This window comes from Cupressus sempervirens, chromosome 1 (assembly GCF_028749045.1).
Source record: "Cupressus sempervirens isolate cs-2001-9-10 chromosome 1, ASM2874904v1, whole genome shotgun sequence".
NCBI lineage: Eukaryota > Viridiplantae > Streptophyta > Pinopsida > Cupressales > Cupressaceae > Cupressus > Cupressus sempervirens.
In genome coordinates this window covers 391,122,355-391,134,400 of record NC_143118.1, presented here as the reverse complement: position 1 = coordinate 391,134,400, position 12,046 = coordinate 391,122,355, and positions in this window count along the sequence as shown.

Genomic DNA, 12,046 nt, shown 5'->3' with positions numbered 1-12,046 from the left:
ATTGGTTGAGGTACACATGGCTTTCCAAACAAGAGGAGGCACTTACAAGGGGACACCAATAATGCATGAAATCAGAGGATCACTAGAATTGAATAGTGAAAAATCAAAGGCAAATAAAGTATCATGACTTCATCTTGGTACCTCTAGTCAAGTACATCATCAAGGTACTAGAAGTGCATAACAATAGGAAAACTAGTAATTGTAGACTAGTAGTGCCAACAGTTGTGTGTAGTAGTGTAAAATTTGTTCAAACTATGGATGAAGTGGTTGTAATGGTTGGGCAACAAATTATGAGATATGTTAGTGGAAATTAGTAGTAGCATGCATGGAGTGTGTGTTGGCAGAGAAGGTCGGTAAAAATATTTTGATGGTAATTATGGCATGGGAATGGTGGAAGTGTACCTAGTATGGGTGTGGTGAGTAGCAGACACATGGTAAGGTCATTAAAGAGTGGGTCTAGGTGAGTGATGGTCATAAATAGGAAAATAGCATGGGAATGGAATGAAGCAAGGTGAAGAGTAAAATGTGGTCATTGGATTGATAAAGAAGTCTGAGGCTGTGTGTGATTGAAAGCATGTTAGGCTCACCAGATGAGTCATGGGAAGAGGGTGATGCTAGTAAAGGAAGGTGAATTAGGCAAGGGTGAAGAGAAAAGTGCATTTGGAAAACCTTTAAGGAGCTAGTGTATTAGCCCGAATTGCTAGGTGAATCAAGTCAGGCAGGATGGGGTTGACACAACCTAAAGATGTGGGAATTAGGGTAGAAGAAACACCTTTGTCAGTGTTAATGATGTTGTCAGGACTATAGAACAATAGGTGTTGCAGGTGGTATTAGATGACAATGAGCTAATGATGTAGGCAGAGAATAGTTTACCTAAGAGGACAAATAGTATGTTTGGAGAAGAGGAAGAGGCAAGGGAGATAAAATCTCCTAAAAAGTCCATGAAAAAAGCTCTAAGGGATGTAGGAGATGTTAGTGTGGGTGAGGGGATGAGTGGAGTAGGTCGGTTGATTAGCCTCAGAATTCTAGCACAAGGATCAATAGGAGGGGAAGTGAGCGGTGTAAATGTGGAGGAATTGGGGCTAGAGGCAGGAGGTGGAGACCAATCATTAAGTGACATGGAAGAGTTATGGAGAATGTTGGCTAAAGAGAGAGCGTAAGTAGAGAACATTGAATAGGAAGTCAAGTTTCTATAGGGATTAACAGAGAAGGCCTGAGAAGATAGAGTGAAAATAGAGGCAAGACGGCTCCAAGCAGTGGTGAATACAAAGCAGGAATAGGTGCAATTACTAGAAGCTAAACTGTGTGTAGAGCAATTATATTCAGAAGGAAATGATGCAGGGATGTGGGCAGAGTAGTCACAAGCTCAGAGATCGTAGGAATCCCTAAAGATGGTGCAAATGGGGTTGGAAAGAACACAAAATGAGTTGGTGTTGTTGCAGTTGTAGTCCAAGTCATTCAGGGAGGCAATTACAAAATTGAACTTCATGTCATTGAAATTGCAGGAGTAGTTAGCATTGAGTGAGTCAAAGGTGAGATAGTTGTAGCAGTGGTTGGGCAAGACAAAAGTAGACATGAAGCATTGGTGAATGGCAACTAATCAAATGCAGCAGGAATAGGATGTGGCTCAACAAGTGATCATTGTACCAAGAATAAATAAACTGGTGGAGAATGTGTTTGTGGAACTTTATCATCAAGCATTCCCAAATGAGAACTGGTAGAAGACACAAATTGTGGATAGGGAATGTGTACAATTGTTAAAATGCACAGTTGTGCAATAGTAGGTTTTTGATTCCCATGGATGCGGTGTGGATACATAGAGGATTGATGCAAGGGGCTTCTTCGTCAGGAGCTGGGTCTGAAGGAATGTCATTGATTGGACACCCTGTCTTGCCACATCCCCCAAGGAGGCTAGAATAAATGATCCACCAAAGGATATGTGAATAAAATGTTGCTATTGCCATTGTAATAGAATAAAATTTGTTTTTGTTTTTGTGGCAAACAAAAGGACAACTGGTGGTAACGTTAATCTGTCGGATGAACATTCTTTTTGTTTATTTTTGATATGTTTGGAGTGTATTTGGATGTTTTTAGCATTTTTAGGAATTTGTGCATATTTTTGGAACTTCTAGGAATATTCAAATATTTTTGGAATTTTTGGGAATATTCAAATGTTTTTGGAATTTTTGGAATTTTTTGGAAAGGTTTTAATCTCTGTAAAAGTGGGAACAATATGATCTGTAGAGTAAGGAAAACTTGTACTTGTATGTGAGAAATTGAATGTCTGTGGGGGCTTGTAATGAAAGATGAGTACAGATTTGCATATCATATGGAGAGTTGTGATGTGTAAGGCATAATTTTATGTATATTAATAGCCTTTACTAATGATTACAAGGCCAACGTTGGGATGGTTCTCTAGTTGTGTGTCAAGAAGGACACTCTCAAGTCCTATAAAAAGGTGTTTGAGGACCCAAAAGGACACCTAGGCCTTGAGAAAGATGAAATAGGGCTTTGAAAAAGGTGCTTTGACCCAAAAAGGATACCAAGGCCTTGAAAAAGGCGCTTTGGCCAAAAAAATGAGTTTTGGTGGCCCAAAAAGGTGTTTGGGCCTAAAAAGGTGTTTTGGGCCTAAAAAGGCACTTGAGGGGCCTGAAAAAGGATTCTTGGGCCTAAAAAGTGCTTGAGGGGCCTGAAAAAGGCCATAACAGGGCCTTAAAAAAGGCATTTGGGCCTAAAAAGGCACTTTAGGGGCCTAAAGAAGGTGTTTGGGGCCTAAAAAGGCAAGGAGATCCCTACAATCTCTCAAACTTACACTTACTTATTCTGTGCCCCTTGTTAGGGGATGATGAAAGAATTCGAAGGATATCTGGGCCTTTCGAGATAGCATTGATATATTTGTTGGAGGGGTCTAGATCAACCCTGGCTACTGCAATACAAATAAGATTGATAATCCATCGAGAATTGTTGTTCTTGGCTGGAGGAAAGATAAGGGGCTTTGTTAGATCTTCTTTCACTATTCGCATTGTGCCAAATTTTCCTAAGCCTAGCAAGATGATTCAAGACATAACTACGCTGCTTTTTAATGTCGTTCAGGCACTTTTTTGTTGTTTTTGGTTTTACCTGAGGTAATAGAGCCATAAAATATTTAAATATTTTTCAATATAGTGGGCCTCACCATTGATTTCATATAAAATCGATCGAGGAATGCATACATGTCCCGAAGGAGTAGCAATTATAGACGAACACCAATTCGCCATGAAATCAATGGATCATTGGTTTGAAAAATACATCAATAAGTTATGTATAGTTGAATAGCTTATTTGAGTTGAAATGAGCCATGTCTAATTGGAATTTTGGGGTGTTGTTAATTTTTTTGGATTTTTCAGCTATTTTTGGCAATTATTACCTCCTTTGGAATGTTTTTGGCAAATTTTGACAACTTCTGAACATTTTTGATAAGTTTTGACAATTTTTGAATATTTTTTTGATAATTTTTGACAATTTTTTTTTTTTTGATAATTTTTGAAATTTTTGACAAATTTTCAATTTTTGACAATTTTTCAATTTTTTTGATAAATTTTGACAATTTTTCAATTTTTTAAATAATTTTTGACAATTTTTGAACTGGTGGGGATGAAGAGAGGATGTGAGCGAGATTTGTTGGACTAGGGAGATAGCCAAGACTATGTGGAGGCACCTAAAGAGCCAAGGAGATCAAAGTGGGCCGAAAGGGCTAAGAGTGGACTCAAGGAGCTATATTGGAGATGATGAAGGCAAAAAGAATCTTCGAAACAACAAAAGAATCAAATGAAATGCTAAAACAGATATTGGGAATTATTGGTCATGGTGGACAGCTAAGAGGTGCACTGATTTTCTTGTAATTTATGTCTATAGTATCTTAATACATAATCTAACTCCATGTTTCTCCTGATTTGTTGTGCTTCCCTTTGGTGCAATTATACTAACTATCTCTACTACTATGAGTTATGTTGGATGTTAAGGGACCATGAAACTATAACCCACAAGTGTTTCTCAATTAGGTATGTGTGAAATTAACTCAATTGTGCTAGATAAGCCTTAAACAAGCAAAAAATTTCATAGAGACAGTTGCTCAGGTATTGTCTTGATTTTTTTTCAGCATTGAAGGAGTTGTGTTGTGTGGGAAAGTCTAAAGGTGCCATCTCTCACTCCTTTTCAAACTGAAGGAGGCATTTCTCACTTCTTTTGTACCAATTTTTATTTTTATTTTTTTGTATTTTCTAGTGTTTTGTGCTTTTTTGTATATTTGGTGTTGATATGTCTCCTCAAAATCTTAAACATAGAATCTTTTGAGATGGATGTTGTTGATGGGTTTTGCTAGATCAGTACCATCACAGTCCACAAGTTTGTAAGAACTAGTCCCAAAAGACTCTATGATAATGTAAGGACTAATCCAATTGGCCTCCTATTTGCCTTTCTTTTCCCTAGCAACTTGGTTTTTAGGGTTTTCTCGGAGCACTAGGTCACCAACCTGAAAGACACAAGGTTTGACCTTTTTGTTGTAATGTCTTGATAATCTATTATGATACACTTTGAGGTGTCCATGTGTCATACACTGATGTTCTTATAATAACTCCAACTGCTCTAGATGGGCCACTCTATAGTCTTCATCTGATAGGATGTCTCAAAGAGTAACTCTCAAGGATGGAATCTCAACCTCTAAGGGAAGAATAGCTTCACAACCATAAACCAAAGAGAAGGGTTTTGTGTATGTAGGTGTCCTAAAACTTGTCTTGTAGGCCCAAAGGGCAAGATTCAGTTGTAAATGCCAATCTCTACCAATATCGTTGACAATTCTCTTGAGAATATTGATAATGGTCTTGTTGGTGGCCTCTGCTTGGTCATTACCTTGGGGGTAATAAATTGACAAGTGGTGTATAATGTGAAATTTCTCACATAATTCATCATTAATTTGATTCTTAAAGTACAAGGCATTTTCAGTGAGAATGGCATGAGGTATTCCAAATCGATAGATGATATGGTTTAGGATGAAGGAAGATATTTCTTTTCTTGTAGAGTCAGCAAGTGGTGCCACTTCAACCCATTTGGTGAAGTATTCTATGGCAGTGATAATCCATTTATGTCTATCAAAGGAAGGCAAGTGGATGACTCCAATTAAATTGAAACCCCATTGGTAAAAAGGCCATGGTGTGGCCAAAGGGTTGAGTTCTTGGGTTGGTGCATGAACAAGGTTACCATGGATTTGGCATTTTTTGCAAGTCTTAACATAGTCGATAGAATCCTTTTCCATGGTTGGCCAAAAGTAATCCATCCTAAGAATCTTCTTTGCTAATGTAAAACCACTGGAGTCTGACCCACAAATCCCTAATGGACTTCTTACAAAACAACTCTTGACTCATCCTTCTCAAGACATTTAAACAAAGTACTATCAAGACCCTTCCTATACAATATATTAGCCACCAAAGTGTAGCATGAGGTCTGTTGAATGAAATTACATTTTTGGTTGCATGAAAGGTTGGAGGGGATGGTGTTATTGTGGAGGTAAGTGATGATGGGGTTATACCAGAGGGAATTGGGAGTGTCTAAATGACAAATGATAAGGGAATCAAGTTGAGTAAACGCAAGTTGAAACACCTCTTCTACTAAGAACTCATACCGCTCATGCTACTCCATTAATTGAACGAAGGAGGCCAAGGTGGCCATGGCATCTACTACTCTGTTCTTGTCTCCAAGAATTTTTTCAAAAGTAATATGAATAAAACATGCCTTAAGTGTGTTAACCATATGTTTGTAAGGCAATAAATTTTCATCCTTGGTCTGATATGTGTTAATGACCTGATTGATGATCAACTAGGGAATTTCATAAACCTCTAGCACTATTAGTTTCCATTCTAAAGCTAGCTTGAGGCCTAAGACCAAGGTTTCATATTTCACCATGTTGTTGGTGCAGGGAAAAAGTAGTTTGTAGGATTTGGGGATGGTAACACCCAGTGGTGTGATGAACAAAATACCAGCACCTGAACCATTGTGTGTATAAGAACCATCAAAATAGAACTTCCAAGTTACTAGATCTATTTGAAGAATTTTCATATTTGGAAAATCAGCTAAGATAGTATTTGAGCTCTCTATAGGTCCATCATGATGGCCTATCCTTTTATTGCTTTCCTATCAACATACTCAATATCAAATTCACTTTGGATCATCACCCACTTGGCCAATCTGCCTATTAATGTTGTTTTGTTGAGAAGATATTTGAGGGGATCAATCTTGGAAATGAGCTTGACCTTATGTGTCAAAAGATAATGGCATAGCTTTGGGAAAGCAAAAACTACAATTAAACATACCTTTTCAGTAAAGGAGTAATTTAGCTCATAGTTGACCAGGGTGCAACTGATCTAATAAATGGCTCTTTATTTTCCTTGGTCATTTTCTTATGCTAAGAGGGCTCCAATGGATTTTTTAGTTAGGGAAATATACAATAGTAATAATTTGTGTAACACTTGAGGCACCAACACTAGCAAATTCATCAAGTAGGTTTTGAGTAAATCAAAAGCTTTCTGACACTGATCATCCCATTTAAAAATTATTTCTTTGTGTAATAAGTGGGTGAAAGACACACACTTCTCCACTAACTAGGAAATGAAATGATAGACTGATTGGAGCCTTCCTTGGAGAGAATTTAGCCAACTCAAGTTCTTCTATGGTTGTATGGTAACTATGGCCTATACCTTTTCCAGATCAACTTCAATCCCTTTGGCAGAGATAATGTATCCTAGAAGCTTACCATATTTGATACCAACAACACATTTCTTTGGATTTAGCCTAACTTTGAATGCTTCTAAGCAGGTAAATATCTTTTTAAGATGGAGAGATGTTCTTCTCGAGTATGGGATTTGGCAAGGATATCATCTACATAGTCTTCCATAAAGATGTGCATCATATCATGAAAGATAGTGGTCATGGCCCACTGATAGGTGGCCCTTGCCTTCTTCAGTCCAAAGGGCATCACATTCCAACAAAATGTGCCTGATGCACAAGTAAAGGTTATTTTTTCTTAGTCCTCTAGAGCTATCCTAATCTGATTATAACCTAAAAATCCATCCATAAGTGAAAACATGGGATGGCCCGTTGTCAGATCTACGATGGTGTCAATGTTGGGAAGGGGGAAATCATCTTTAGGAAACACTTTGTTTACATCCCAAAAATTAATGTAGATGCATATGTTTCCATCCTTCTTTGATATAGGCACAATGTTTGATATCCATGATGCATACACTAGGGGTCAGATGAAGTTGGTACTGACCAATTTCTCTAATTCTACTTTGACTAGTAGAGCTATGTGGGGATGCATCTTCTTGAATTTTTGTTTGACTAGCTTGACCTCAGGAGAAATGTTGACGTGATGGAGGATTAAAGTTGGGTCTAATCCTGGCATGTCTATGCAAGACCATGCAAAGTTTATTTGCCTCTCTACAAAGAAGCGAATGAATGCACCAATGTTGACTTTTTTTAGTTGGTTCAATTAAAATAGATGATCTTTCCTTGGAGTGCACAAGTAATGTATCAATCATCTCATCTATGGGTGTCATAGTTGGGTTTTCACCATTGGATGTGTCACTTCTATTTATTTCCATTTTTTTCTCAAGATTGACTACAACTTGGTAGTGATCCTCAAGGCTATGAACTACTTGGCTTGTACTAGTATGACTAAGATGACTGATATCAGACTCAGCTATGTGTATTTATTTCATTCTTCATGGACGAGATGGTTCAACTATGTTAAGATAGACGAAGACATCGCAGTTAGTGTAAAAATGGGGGATATGGTGAGGCTTAGTTGTATCCCAACTAATGAGCTTGAGATGGACTAGGGAGAGTGATTCATAATATGGAAAGGGTTTTGTGGGGTTCAAAGACATGATCTCGTTAGATGGCTCATACATTATATTGGTTAGGTCTATGACATGTGCTTCCTCCAAAGTGTTAGGAAAAGTAGAGCTGGCGAGTGGCTCATAGTGGTTGTCTTTGACTTCTGTTGGAAAGAATTCAGGAAATAAGGTTTCAAACTGGAACTCTTCAATATGTTCATCATCCTCATATGATGTGGTGTGATGTGTCTATTCTGTAGTAGCCCCTAAGTTGTTTTGTTGCACTCTGACTCTTGATGAAGTAAGATCTAGACAAGAGGTTGATCTTTGTGTAGTGAAATCATTAGATGTACGAACGTGAACAACATCACATTCTTTATCATGGATGAACTCTTCAGATAATGATTCAAACTCCCACTTAGTGGAGTCATCATCATCCTCATTATTGGAGGTGTCCACAGGCAGTTCTCTTATGTGGTGTGAACTGGGGAGAGATAGATTTACATCTATTATATCAGATTCCTCCTTGCTATTGCCACTTCTTTCTTTCGGTACCCATGCCAGAGTAGAAGAGGTAGAATCACTGTGCTTGGGAAGAGACTTGGGGGGTGCTTTGTGCCTTGCCTTATTCGCTATACCCTACCCCTATTTTGGATTTTTTGGACCAAAACTGTGCTACAAGAGGTTCGACAATGCTTTTCTCTTTCCCTAAGGGACTTCTTGTATATTCCATCTTTTTCATGAGATCAAAACGTTTTCCATGTAGATAGGGGGAAATGTCAATATTTTGTTTACTGATTTCATCTACTATGCTTGGGGGTACTCCACTTGCTTTGACAAAATATGTGTGATACAATCCAGTGGTGGATGATGGGTTTCCATGAGATCTTGGAGAGAGTGGGGGATCAAATAAGGAGATTGAGTACTCACCTACCCCTCTGTGTTGTAGTTTACACTTCCTATCAAACTCCTTCATCAACCTATCCATTTCTTCATAATGTGTCTATTTAGGGTCCTTTGATGATGATGGTGAAGGAGGGGAAGAACTTGAACAACCAACTTTCTCTTTACCCTTAGTCAATGTAGATGAGTGGTCATTATTTTGGCTGGTAGAACATGAAGTGTCTATCGATGTGGATCGGCTGATGTCATCTGTCAAGGTGTCAGTATCTTCGCTGTTATGAGGACCAAGGGAATTGTAATATTGTGCAAAGTTTTAGTCCCTAGGTATGGTCACTTCTTGGCCCATGTATGGAAATTTAAGACATTGATGGTAAGTGGAGGGAACGGCTTGCATGTCATGAATCCACAGTCTTCCTAACAAGATGTTATAAATTAATTGCAAGTCTAAGACTTGACTAACAATTTCTTTCACAACTAGTCTGACCTTGATTGGTAGAATAACCATGCCTTTGGAGGATCTCTCCTTATCATAATAAGCTTTGATGGTGATTTTCTTCCTTGGATCAACAATATCTTCTGTATATCCTAGGGCTTTCACTAAATTTAGTGTGCAAATGTTGAGACCTGCCCCGCCATCAACCAATGCTCTCTTAACTCTATTTCTCTGGATAGAGACTTCAATATGTAGAGGGGAATTTTGTGGCTAGATGATGGATATGTCATCTTGGGCTAAAAAGGAGATGCAATGAGGAGCCACAAAATTTTTGACCATGTTTTGAAACCTACTCACATCTAGGTCATTTGGCACTAAGGCTTTGGTGAGGATTTATTTATGCTTTGGTGAGATTTGCCACAACTCAAAAATGGAGATATGAGTGGGAGTCTTAAGTAATTGGTTGACTAGGTTGTATTTAGGCAAGGAGGAACTCATAGTTGAATGATTAGAATTTGTCGTAGGTCTTGGTAAAATGACTTTAGAGGCCTGACCTCAGGTAACAACATTTGATGATTGTTTCTTATTTTTATCCTTTATTATGATGACATTTACGATGTCATTAAATCCAGAGATCATGCCAATGGTGTTATCGTATTGATGTGTGTAATTAACCTTATCATGAGGAGGTGCCTTCTAATTAGCTCTACAGGATTCACCCTTTTCATGACTTGTGAAAGGGTTCCTGAAGGTTGTATGGTCTTCATTGTTGCTAAGGTTATTTACTTTGATATTTTTGTCGTTGATTAAATTTTTTATGGCCACCTTAAGGGAAAAATGATTGTTTATTAAGTGCCCCCTATTTTAGTGATAGGCATAAATGTGCTTGTCATTCCACCAATTTGGTTTGACTTGAGGTTCATAGGGTTTGGCCTCGACTAGCACAATGAATTCATCAGCCAAGAGGGTTTGTAAAGCACTTTCATAAGACACCCCAATAGGTGTATACTCCTTGGGTATATCGAAAGACTAATATCTTCATGGGGGAGGACTTGATTATAAGCAACTTTTTGATTAGACGTAGAGGGAGTTGTCATGTTACATCAGTAAAACAGATAGGTGTTATCTTGTTGAGGTGTGTTTGGATTGGTATTGTTGACAATAGGACCCACTTGATTTAGAGGAGGTTGAGTTTGAGGTTTGACAGGGTTGGCTTCAACCATCCCATCATTGGTAGTGTTTTTTTTGTTATTTCTCCATCACAATGTTTTTCAGTGGACCAATCAAAGGAATTGTGATTCTGTGTGGAATTGTTGGAAAAACCCTTACCATCTTTAGATAATTTAATAATGTCATTGTTTATCAAAGTTTCTTCTACCTTAGTTGTGTTTTCTAAGGTAGTATTAAAATCTTTAGGTCCTCGGAGTTGCACAAAGTAATTCATGGGTTTTGAGAGACTATTGATGAAGATGCCTATCTTCTCTTTGTCTAGTATGTCTCTATGATACTTAGCAAAAAATGTGTCTCCACCATTCTAGGAAGACCTTGAATGATTCGCTAGGAAGTTGTTTTGTGCAACACAAATTGATCATTGTAACTTCCCTTTCGAAGTTATAATAATATTGGACAATAAAAATGAAATCCAATTGGTCACAGGTTTTAATGTTGAAGGGTAGCTTGGAGAACCACTCCATGGCTTGCCCCTCGAGGCTCTTGGGAAACAAACACATTAGATAAGTCATGTCATGGACAAACTCCATACTTAGCACATAGAATTGTCTAAGGTGATCTTGTGGATTTGATGTACCAAAATATTTATCATTTTTTGGTATTTGCACATGTTGACAGAAAGGTGTGAAAGTAATGCTTTTATCAAATGGTAGAGGACACACCTTTTTGAGGCTAAACTCTGCGAGTTGTATTTTCCCTTGCTTCATTCTTTCCATTTCTAACTATAAGTCTTGCAATTTTTGTGTGACAATATCTAAGAGTGACTCTTCTTTGTTTCATTTTAGATTGGTCACATCAAAGTCAGATGACAATTTTGCACCTTGTTGTGCTAACGCTAGTATGTAGCATTCTTTGTATTTTTCAAGTATCTTGTCTGTGACATCAACAAGTTCAGAATTTTGCTAAAAATCTTCAATTTTAGTTTCAATGCTCTTTTCATCCCATATGTTAAATGAACCCATTTTGGCAAAGGGTTCTAAAATTTGGTTAAAATGAGGTGAATCATGAGTAACTATGTTTGGTGAACAATCTATTGGGGTAACAGGTTCGATGAGATCCAGAGGTGTCATGTGTTTGATGGTTTTGTTGGCTATTTTGGAGCTCACCCTTATAGGCAATCATTTTGGCTTCACAATAACACTGGTTTTGCTCAGTGGCATGAGAAGTGAATAGGATTCCTCTAACTCTTATGTATTTTTACAATATGAGGATTTATGTAGACCATGATTTGTTAGGAGTAACAAGCTAGGATAGACAAGGTGTTTGGAAATATTTGTTGGGGTAAATAAGTATTCACTTATTACACTTACTTAAGTTTACTTAGGCTTATGCATTATTTAATTATTTTGCATTATTTTATTTGTGAGACACTTAGGAGTTTGTGCACTCTTGTGAGTTGTCTTGATGACATCATAGGGGTTCTCACCTCTTTTAAGAACATGTTGTCTACAACACAGGAATCATCTACACACATATGACACTTTGTCATTCTTATCCATTCATCTAGAATGTTGGATAAGGTGCTTAGTTGTCTTATCTTCTAGTTGTTTATAGAGACATTCTAGGTGCTTCTTGAGAGGCCTTTATATACAGGCACTCCTAGTGTACTCTT